The sequence below is a fragment of the Mus musculus genome, chromosome 14, assembly GCF_000001635.26.
Source record: "Mus musculus strain C57BL/6J chromosome 14, GRCm38.p6 C57BL/6J".
In the NCBI taxonomy this organism is placed as follows: domain Eukaryota; kingdom Metazoa; phylum Chordata; class Mammalia; order Rodentia; family Muridae; genus Mus; species Mus musculus.
In genome coordinates this window covers 117,148,885-117,159,545 of record NC_000080.6, presented here as the reverse complement: position 1 = coordinate 117,159,545, position 10,661 = coordinate 117,148,885, and the positions used below count along the sequence as shown (strand labels likewise).

Sequence of the window (10,661 nt, the reverse complement as noted above, 5' to 3'; positions counted from 1 at the left end):
TCCCTTATGGTCTGGAGGGGGTTTCACCTCCCTTATGGTAAACCTGCTGGCTGATATTTGCATGGATTTTTACGGAACGGTTTTTACAGGAATGGGTGTTTCCTAAGAAATAACTTGTGTTACTCTCTGAGTTTTGCTATGTACTGAGTCTATTCTTTGGTTTTCTAGGGTGGTTGTTCGTCACAGTTTCCCTATGGATTGATGAAGAGGTGTCGTTTTCTGAGATGATTGAGACTTCTATTTTTCCCATTAAGCATCACCCTCTCATGAGTGAGTGCTTAACAGAAAGGTAAGAATAAACATATTGTGAGTGCTTATTTTGGCTGAGGGATTCTTCTAAGTGAATTACATAGAGCTAACCATTCCGCTCTAAGAAAATACTCTTGAATAAGAAGTCTTGCCTTCATTTGATCACAGAAAAACTTAAAGTACATAACATTTAAGTAATGTTCTTTATTTCTGTAGTTAATACTTAATATAGTTTAGATCAAACCCTTAGTATGTCTCCAAAATTACTTGTTAAACAAATATCAATTTCAATAAATTAATTTTTCTTAGAAACCATGTGTTACTCTAAAGAAGTATACAACTGTTAAGAAGAACAGTTTGAAATTAGTTTGGACTAATATAAACATATACCCTAGACAGAGCAGTTTAAGCATCAATATCAAAATTTCTCAAAGTCCTGAAGATCAAGAAATACAAGAGAGGTACCAGAGTACCAGTGCTTGGTAATTGCTTCTTTTTGGATTACAGAGGACCGTAAGAAAAAGATAGAAAGAGAAAGAAAGAAATGATCACTTGTCTATTTCCAAGAACCTTTATGAAAGCTTAACCCTTACGATCAAAGCAACTCCCATGGACCGTCTTAATGTGACAGCCCAGTGGGGATGAGAGAATCACACAGGAATTCTGGGAAGACATGCATCTTCAGTGCTATATCTATAGCAATGAGCTATGTCATTTTTAGAATGTACCCCCCCCCCCAAAGGTTTGTCACAGAAAGACAGAATACCAAGCACCACTTGCTGAGGATCCTTGACCCTCAGAGACACTGAAGATTCGAAAATGATCAGTGGCCTTCTGATGGCAAATTATAGTCTGGTTTTTAAAACATCCAGGTAGAAATGAGGAGTGTCAATGTAGTTCACTCTTAATGAAAATTTAGTCGTGTAGCCAGTTCTAATGAAAAACTGACAATGACATAAATTCTAACACATGCTCACAAAAAGCAGACTTTATATATTTTCGAGAGTTCTAATGACCTCTGCACATATATATCTATCTGTGATATGAAATGTATTGTAAGATGAATGATATTCTTGAATGGTTATATTCCTGTTTCAATACTCTATACCAAGAGATGGCTCTCCTATTTAGCTAGGATCCTGTCCTAAGGGTTTTATATTCTGTATTTATTACTTATTCTTTTCCGATGAGAAATCCTTCTCTTAACAAAATCGGCTTTTAGACCGTAAATACTTGTGCTTGTATAATTGGCCTGTATCCTATGGTGTACTCAGTGTGCTAATGCTCCGGCAGAACTGCCATGGCTTCCCTCTGGGCACTCACAGGGAAACTGAGGCAGGAGGCTCTACCTTGAAAGGTGAGCTTTAGGCCTCTCAACAAAGGGCTCTGCCCAAGGTTTTTTGTTTTTTGTTTTTTGTTTTGGTTTTTTTTTTTTTTTTTTTTTGGTTTGTTTGTTTTTTGTTTCACATTATAGGATTTCAGTTCTCTGGTATTTAGCAAAAGCATCAATCAAACCAAATCTCTATCCTTATTACCAAGGACTTTACCCAGCAATAAGAAAACTAAGATGTCACAGACCCAGGTGAAAGCAGGGAAGTCTGACACTGGACCCTCATCCGTGTGTGCAGATCCCGTGCTCTCTGCTTCACGTCAGGGGTGAGGAAAGTGCAAGAGAAGGAACTGGTCAAACTGGTATTCTATTTCACAATCCTTCTGTCATATTTTAAAAATCCAGGAAATCACATCAGGATCAGAGTCACCTTGCAAATACCAGCACTGAGTAATTACCAGTCACAAAGGTAGACACAAAATCCTGATATCAAAATCAACATCAGAAAAGAATTGGAAAATTGCCAGGGATTTTCACAGCAAAGAATAATTCGGTTTGACTAAATTTCTGTAACATACATACATTTTGCAATCACATAAGTTTGTGGGTGGTGAGAAGGTCAAAGGTGAAAATTAATCACAGGTTAAGCATTCCAGGTCCATCTACAGACAAGGGTTAGGTAGAAATAAATGGTCCATAGAGAAAAGTATGGTCTAAAAAGATCAGTTGAATTATGAAGGCGAGTTGGGGTAGGAAGATGGTTCAGTGGCTAAAAGTGCTTTCTGCTCTTCCAGAAGACCCAAGTTCAGATTCCAGCACTCACATAAGACTGCTTATAACCACAAGCAATTCTGAACATACCAGAGATCTAGCACCATTCTCTCGCTTTTGCAGGTAGCAGGAAAAATATGGCACACTCATGCAAGCGCACACGCACACACAGGCGCGCGATAAAAAAGAAAGGAGAAGGCTGTAGGAAAAGTTAATCAAAAACTATCCATCTCAATAGAACGAGGTTGAGAGGAGAAGAAATGAAGAAAACTTATTAGGACTCTAGGAAATCAAGTTTTTAAAGTTTGATGTAGTTTACAATCATATCTTAGATTTGGACATGATAATAGCTAAGTCAAGTCTGCTAGGCATCCAATATACATTAAGCACGAAGATCTAAAGTGGTCAGTTTACTCAAACTAAATAGTCACTTGGCACTGCAATGGATTTAAGAATCTGATTTTCGTATATGTCTTACAAAAGATAACTCAATGTTTTTTATTTCATGTCTGATGTTACAGATACACCTTTTCTTATGTATAGAATATAGAAATGTAGAAAATATTTCTATCATGCTAGTGTTTGACATCTGGATAATGTCAATTTCTTTAAGAGACCTACCATTTAGCCACACATTTAATTTCCTTCTAAAATTGATCCACTTAAAATAACCACATAACCTCAAAAAAATAGCTAGCATGCTCTTCCTTCTCCAAACCAAAATTATGTTAAAATAGTTTAAAACGGAAGAAAAAAAGTAACTCCACAAGAACTGAAAAGAAATGCCATTCTAACGAATGCAGCATATTAACAAAAATATGCCTTAAAAGTGTAAATTACTGTCTCATGAATGAAATTCAATTTGATTCAACAGAGAAGTCTGTGTGATGGATATCTGAGAAAGTACAGCTGCACGGGCTGCTCAGAAGCAGAAACCAACTGGAGCTGTCATAACTATTATGCAAAACAAAAAATGAATAACAAAACAGGCAATTTCCTAAAGTAAATTAAAATGCAATCGCAGGCACTTCATGAATATTTGAGAGACCTCTTTTTCTCAATGACAAGCACCTGCATGGCTTTCACACTGTACCCGAGCAGGAAATGGTGCTAACCTATATCCCAGAGGTATCGGTGAGCCCCGGAGAAGGAAGTCTTGTTTACACCAAGTTGTTTTGGTAGATCTACTGGGATTCTGTCCCGATCTACGAGGAAATGATCATCTTAGTGGATACGCAATGTCTGCTCGGGCCTGCAAGCCCTGGCAAGCGGTGTTTCTTAATGAGCGAAGGCAAGCGATGGCAAGCAATGGCAAGTGATGGTAAGCGATGGCAAGCGGTGTTTCTTAATGGGTTGCTTAGGGTAAGTAAAAGTCTAACCTCTTCTTCTTTCCCCAGTGAATCAGAGTCTAACAAAAGAGTAAAGGGCAATGTGTACCTTGGTGAGATAAGAAACCACAGAGCCTTCCCAGGGTTAAGGGTAGAACTCTTATGTCCCTTTGGTCTGAGCAGAAATTGACGAACACACTTCAATTTAGAAGTATCTTTTAACGTGTCAAAATGATGTGCTATCTGACAAACAGTTCCCATTATTATATTTTCACATTCATTTTTTTTTTTACAACTACAGTGAACTTGGAAATCTAACAATGTCCTCTGACTCTGAAAGCATTCTTCATAAGAATATATTATCTTCACTTCTCTGCCCAACGGAGCCGGCCAAGGCACAGGAAGGATAACTGTGTTTTCCTCCTCCGCTAAGGTTCTGTCCTTGCTCCTCCTCTATCTTGTTAATGGAATCATTTTTCCAAAGAGCAGACAGCATCTCTATTACAAGCTGTCTGATGCTCCCAAACACCAGAGAGCACTGTATTCTTTGCACTGACAACATCCACATCTATAGCCCCAACACAGACCAAGGCTAGTCCTCACACTGTAGGCTGCCTCATTGAGAAGATTCTGTAATCCCTGCCTTCTTTTCTACTGGAAATGGCCTATTCTTGACCTCTCCTAAAATAAACTAAAAATATTTAGATTCTAAGTCCTGTTCTTCTAAAACAGTGCCACTATTTGGTTTTGTGAAGACTCTTTGTGCCTTCTAAATAAGGTAGACGCAAGGCACAATGCAGTCTCTGCGAATCCCTTATTCCACACATAGTACCCAAAACAAGATCTCAGGACAAGAACCTGGGTGGTCCTTGAAAAGTCCACCCTAACCTGGTCTTCCCTTACGGGATTTTAAAGGTCCTGTTTCTTAAGCAATGATGATGTCAGCCCCTGATGAAGCATTGAATTCTTTTTGATCTCTCCTGACTTTGTTTCTCTGTGGCACACCAATAACTTTATTGTCTAAACAGGCAGACTTTGAGTCGGCCTCAGGGTCTTACTCTCCTGAGTCTGATACATTCTTTTTTAGGTACTGACTGCCTGATCTCCAACACTTCCTATTATAATTGGATGCATCCTTTGCCACTCCTCAGTGCCCCCCCTCCCATAAGCCCCCAATACAGAACAGCAGTTCTCTCTCCTTACCCAGTGTCTCCCCCTGAACTGGCTTATGTCTGAGGCCTGTACACATTATCAGCTGCACTCATATTACTCACACGATTACCATGCTGAAGAAAACGCTGGCAACACTCTTGCCCTGCTTATTTTCCCTCAGTATTCATGGCGACCTGACTATTCTATAACTTCCTCAGTTAGTTCATATGATTTCTTCCACGAATGGAATGTAACTGTGTAGGACAGGAAGCTGTATTTGTCGCATGGAGAACAGTGCCGGGTGTACGCACTCAGTACATGGTTTTCCATAGGTGTTCAAGAAGTTGTTATTAGAGTTCTCTTTTGTTACTAAATCTCATAGATGATTAATTGGCACATTTTCTTTTGAGTTTTGGGATTTTAAATATATTCAGTGCAAAATAGCACTTGGTACAGAGAAATTATTTAACCTATGTGCTTACTAGGCATAACATTATTTCACACCTTATTATCTATCACTTTCCTAAAGAAAAGCGTGGTAATTTTCCACATAATAAAAATGATAAAAATACTCTTTTGATTTTTTTTTGTATTCTACTGTTTGAGATTATCAACTGAAAAGGTCAAACAATACATGTAGACACACATTGTGTCATCTATTTCAATCAAATACTTAATATTTACAACTATTCATATGATCTATAAAATATAAGTATTTTATGTCTATAACATTGACTCTGACTATGGGAGTTTTAAGTTGCTTTATGGAACAAACATTTAAGTGAGCTAAGCCATTATTTTCTTGGATTGTTTTCTAAATAGTGGCCAATATTTCCATCACCTATTGTTTTGGAGTTGAAGAAGTAGAAGTTAGTCTTCTTCTGATTAATGGTTTTGAAGAGTTGAAAATATGTAAACTCTGATGATAGATAAGAAGAATGTTTTAAAAGTTCACAAATTACAGAGTTCGGCCTAGGATCCCAGTAGATAATGGAAGAGGTCCTCAAGACTCTCACTTCCCACTCAGTTCTCTTCTACAACCTTCTCTGGGCTCTCCAACAGAGGATGCAAAGAGATCAGTCCTCAACTGGACTTTGAATAGCTTCCAAATTCGAAAGGCACATTCTATACTCTCATGAAGAGTGATAATAGCAAGGGTACTTAAGAGTAAACTACCGCACTTACACAGTGCATTATGGAAGCATTAATTGTCTGGGTACAGGCTCAATGATAAGACCCCAAGAGTATCATTCAAAATACTATCACTTGAAGAGACATGTTGTTAGCATGAGTAATTATTGCAACCTCAAGACTTGTCAAATCTTTCTAGAAGAGAAAGAGCATTCACTGGTAGGGCAGCCCCATACCGAACAGTTTCTCTTCATCCTTCCAATTTCTAGAAAGGCAGATTTAGTGGCATTTTGAACAGCCTTCTAATTGCTAACTACCAAGAGAATCCTCTGACCTGTTGAACAGGAGCAGTAGATCATTCCCCAAGACAGGGGAATTCTCAGTGATTAGTTCAAAGTATGAGATAATCTATGAAATGCAAGGACTTCAAATCTTGCAAATGCCCCCTTTTAAGCTTACATCAAAAATGCTTGTAGATGAGAGCTACTAACTTTAATCTTACCTCATTAATGATTCCTTGAGGCCTTAGAGTGAGATTGGAACCATATGGAAACACAAATGCACAAAACTGCAGTCAACAGACAGGTTTCTCTCTTCAGGAAAGACCATCAACAAGAAAGACCTACCCACCACAAGAAATAGTGTAGACACTGCTGAGTGTATGCAAAGACAACAACAACAAGAAAGTCCAGTAAATGTACACGGCACAATGCTTAGCACTAACAACCCAGAGTCTATTTTGCAATAAATATTAGGTCAGCCCTTTATGATTGAAGATTCTGGTTTTGCTTTTGTTCACTCTCCAAAAGGTTTCTAAATTGAAAATCCATCCCAGAAGCAGTTTCTCGGCCACTCAGGTATGCAAAGTTCAAGTCACATGAGGGTTGGGTTCCCAGAGAGGGTAAGTTCCATGTTGTCTTGTTTTGTCTCTCAGACTGCAAACAAGTCTCCCCTTTCCAGTGTAGTTTGTGCCCCATTTCCATGGTTTATGTTGGTAATTTTGCTGTCTAAAATGGTTCCCAAATGCAAGGCTAAGGTGCCATCTAATGTTCCTAAGAACAACACCACAAACGCATATTTTGTAAGGGAAAGTGTCATAAGTGTCATTCAGAGATGAGTTATAATGCTATGGTGACCACCACTGGCTGTAGGTGACATGCTAATGAACATCCCCTGGATGCATATTGAGTATACATACATAGATGCACATGTATGCATACATACAGAGTGATATATTTGCAAAGGAAGCATCTTTAAGTTAATATGCATAAAACATCGTTAAATATGGATTGACTGATGAAATGCTGTGGCCAAGGCTTACAAGAACCCAGCCTTGCATTTCCCCTCAGGAACAATAGTTTGGTAAGCTCATGGAATGTGTAGTTACTGTACAGAAAATAACTACTACACAGATGAGGATTGAACTAAGGCCAACAGCATCTTAGACTACAGTTAATATGAAGTAACAGCCACTATGAAGTCATATTAACTTCATCTGTATAAATTGCTTATATCAGTATGCTGTTTGTTTGTAATCTAAATTCCAGACAAAACCTGGAATTGCTTTTACGTGCATGTATATCAAATGGGTAATACAGTTGAAATAAAGAAATCAAATTTGGAGTGAACAATGGCCACAAAACACATGACACTGTTGTTCTCTTTGTTAAACTAGTCAGGCTAGTCCATGCTAGCTCCTGAAGGGGGCAGATGTGTGTGTTGTGAAGATGGTTGAATGCAGAGGCTGCATTCAGCATGCCCTGTCTGCTCCTGCATCATTGGCAAGCCGCAGTGTGCACAGAAGCCTGGAGGACTAAGCTGGGTCAGCATGCTAGGGTGCTGTGGCGAGCCGGAGGAGCACAGCGCTTCCTCTCGGGTTGTTCCTGTTTCTGTCATGTTTTCTCACCAAGGCTGAGTGCCTATTACTACTGTTTCCATCTTTTCTAGCTTCGGAGCCAATCACATATTCATCGGTTTGCCTAACTATAATGGTGTGCCCACTCAGTGACAATATATAGACTCATATAGACTCAAGATACAAGATGAGAGACACCCAAATTTCATCCCCAACAAGGTTATAATACAGTGTAAAGAAGCATAAATGAAAAAGTATTTTTAAAGTAATTAAGTGAGATAGATAGTATTATGGCCAAAAGCACGAGAACGACTATTAATTACACAGAAGTGAGGGAGGAGTTAGAGAAATGTGGCTAAGGTAAACAAACCTATCAAACTAATATTTAATATATCAATGTATGAATTGAAACTGCCGAAGTCAAAACCAAAGAAATATGTATATTGACAGAGCAGCATGCGCAAGGAACAGGATCCAGTCAGTCAGTGTGCCTAGAGTTTCAGAAGAGCTCTTCTGTGCCTGCAGCACAAGACGATGAGGAAATCTAAAATATTCATGATGAGAGGATTTTCTGTATTACTCTGACACTTCGCAGCAATGAAAGGAAGCATTAAGTCCAAAGTAGTTATGAGGTGTCACAAGGGCGCAAGAGGCTCCATCCATATACTCTACTGAGTTTAATGAAATGAGCAACACATACTTTAGCTAAGGGGGAAACAATGCCAATGCCATCCAGCACAGTTAATGAGATGAGTCCTGTCAAGGGAAGGGAAGAGTACCATGGGGCTGGACTCTTGGGGAAGGTATCCTCATGGATGTTGCTCTCAAAGGGAAGCTGCTCAGCTCAGAAATACTCTTGCCCTGGCCTTAGATTCAATCTAACAATTTCTTAACTCTGACTTAATTTTCGGAAGTGAAGTCAAAGGCTGGTTTTTCTCAGCTACAGTATTGATCATAGAAACACAGCTTGGGAAAGACAGCAAACAAACACAAAAATAACTGACATTCTAAGTACTCCGTATTAAACACAGCTGATGGATAGCTTTATTTGGTGATACTCAGACTTATGACAAGTAAACCCCACGTAGAACTGATTGAGCAAGGACAGCTGAATAAAGAAAGCCAATCTGACAAAGTAGTCATTGCAGAAAGCGCGAACACTGAGGGCCTGCTAGGACTCTACACTAAGCATGAGGGTGGGACTTAGTCCATAACAATTAGTGAGGTTTACGTCTGCTATCTTCAAGGCTAACAAATAAAATCCCATTCTCTTAAATTTTGTCTAATACCGTTCCACTTCTGGATTATTTTGAGAATATCAACAATAACAGAAGTATTATCAATTCAACCACTGCTATGTAAAAACATAGGGGATATGGCAATCTCTGAAAATTACTTATTGTTCCCCAGTTAGAGAGAGAAGGGTGAAGAGCAGAGAGATGAGTTACCAGCTGAGTCCGCTCCGAGCAGAGGATTGAACAGTGGGTTCTGGAATCCCATGTTCATGGTCAGGATTCTGAGTGGAGCTACTTTTCAACAGAGAGTAAGGGACATTCCTACTTGAGGGATCTTCCTCACGGTGTGGTCCTGCCCACTACCATTTCAGATCTCGCCTGGACTGAGATATGATTGGATAAATTGTTAATCTATTAGTCACAGAAGGCGCAGCCCTTCCCTCATGGAAAACTGTCCCCATTTGGTAAGAAGCTCTGTCCTCTGAGTTTTGTTTTTTCTTCCTGGAAATAAGGTGGCTTAAGAAGAAGGGTTTAGGAGAGTGTTTGAGCTATAACTTCACATAAAGCACAGGCACAAAGGAACAGAGACGCCCGAACTTCCTTGTACATCAGTTACCGTGGGCGCCCAAGTGACTGAGTGCTCCTAAGCAAAGGAAAAATCTAAGTGTCTATTTCACCATTTCTTACTGAATAAATTACTGAATAAATTAACAAGAAGTTACAGTGGCCTCAGAAACAAAATTCAGGGTGTGAGGGGAATGCTTAGCAGATTCACACTTAGACATGTCCAAATGTCACATATTACAAAAGTTACTGACATTCTCGAGTAGTAAGGAAACTTTAACCCCCAGTCTTGCTTTTTCTAAGGATTAATTAGAATATAAGAAAAGTGATATCAAAAACAGCATGATCTTATATGTGTGTATAAATATATATCTACTTTTCATGAATCAAGTACATCTTGATCATTGAAAAAAGCCACATTGGCACCTAGTTTTGAAATAATGAAGGAAGATTTCACACCAACACAACAAACTGATTGAATGTAAAAGAATATTGAGACAGTCATCTTTCCTGAATAATCACTTATTTTATTTTTGTTTTGAAGTGTTGAAGATAGAAGTCAGGCCCTTGTTCCTGGTGGCCTGGTGACCTATATACCAATATAGCTATTATTAACCTTGGGACTTCAACAGTGGCCTTTTAATCATTTTCATGAAGACATAAGGATAATTTCAGGTTGTGTAGGGAACTCTCACTTGGTAAAACAATAAAAAATACCACCAAATCGCTTCCAAGAAATTTCTAGTATTGACAAGATTTCTGGTATTCATATTTTATACAATGAAAAAAATTGTGCTAGCAAAGCAGGGCTTACCTTGTGTTAAATGTTGAGTGCATGCATGTGCACAAGGCTCACTTCACAGAAGAGATGGTACTAATAGACTCTGTGGAATTGAAAGTGTTTTCCCTTGATAAAGGTCTGAGCTAAATGAACACATTTTCAATATAAAATCCAAAATTGAAGAACTCATGTGTTCAGACATTGTGCTGGTAACAAGAGTAAAGTCTAACATCAGGTGATTCAAAACCTCTACTTGTTTTCAAAT

General features: G+C 38.7%; 1 protein-coding gene and 1 long non-coding RNA gene across 4 annotated transcripts in view; both read right to left on the bottom strand.

The window, feature by feature from the left end:
- Positions 1-10,661, bottom strand: part of Gpc6 (glypican 6) — a 1,054,610-nt gene that overhangs the window by 819,984 nt on the left and 223,965 nt on the right. The gene's annotated exons all lie outside the window — the stretch shown is intronic.
- The window catches only part of Gm52112, a 48,737-nt gene that overhangs the window by 17,506 nt on the left and 20,570 nt on the right, over positions 1-10,661 (bottom strand). Inside the window, exon 1 of the long non-coding RNA XR_003951116.1 lies at positions 28-10,661. This exon is cut by the window's right edge and continues 20,570 nt beyond it. This is a non-coding gene — a long non-coding RNA (predicted gene, 52112). The remainder of the gene's footprint in view (positions 1-27) is intronic.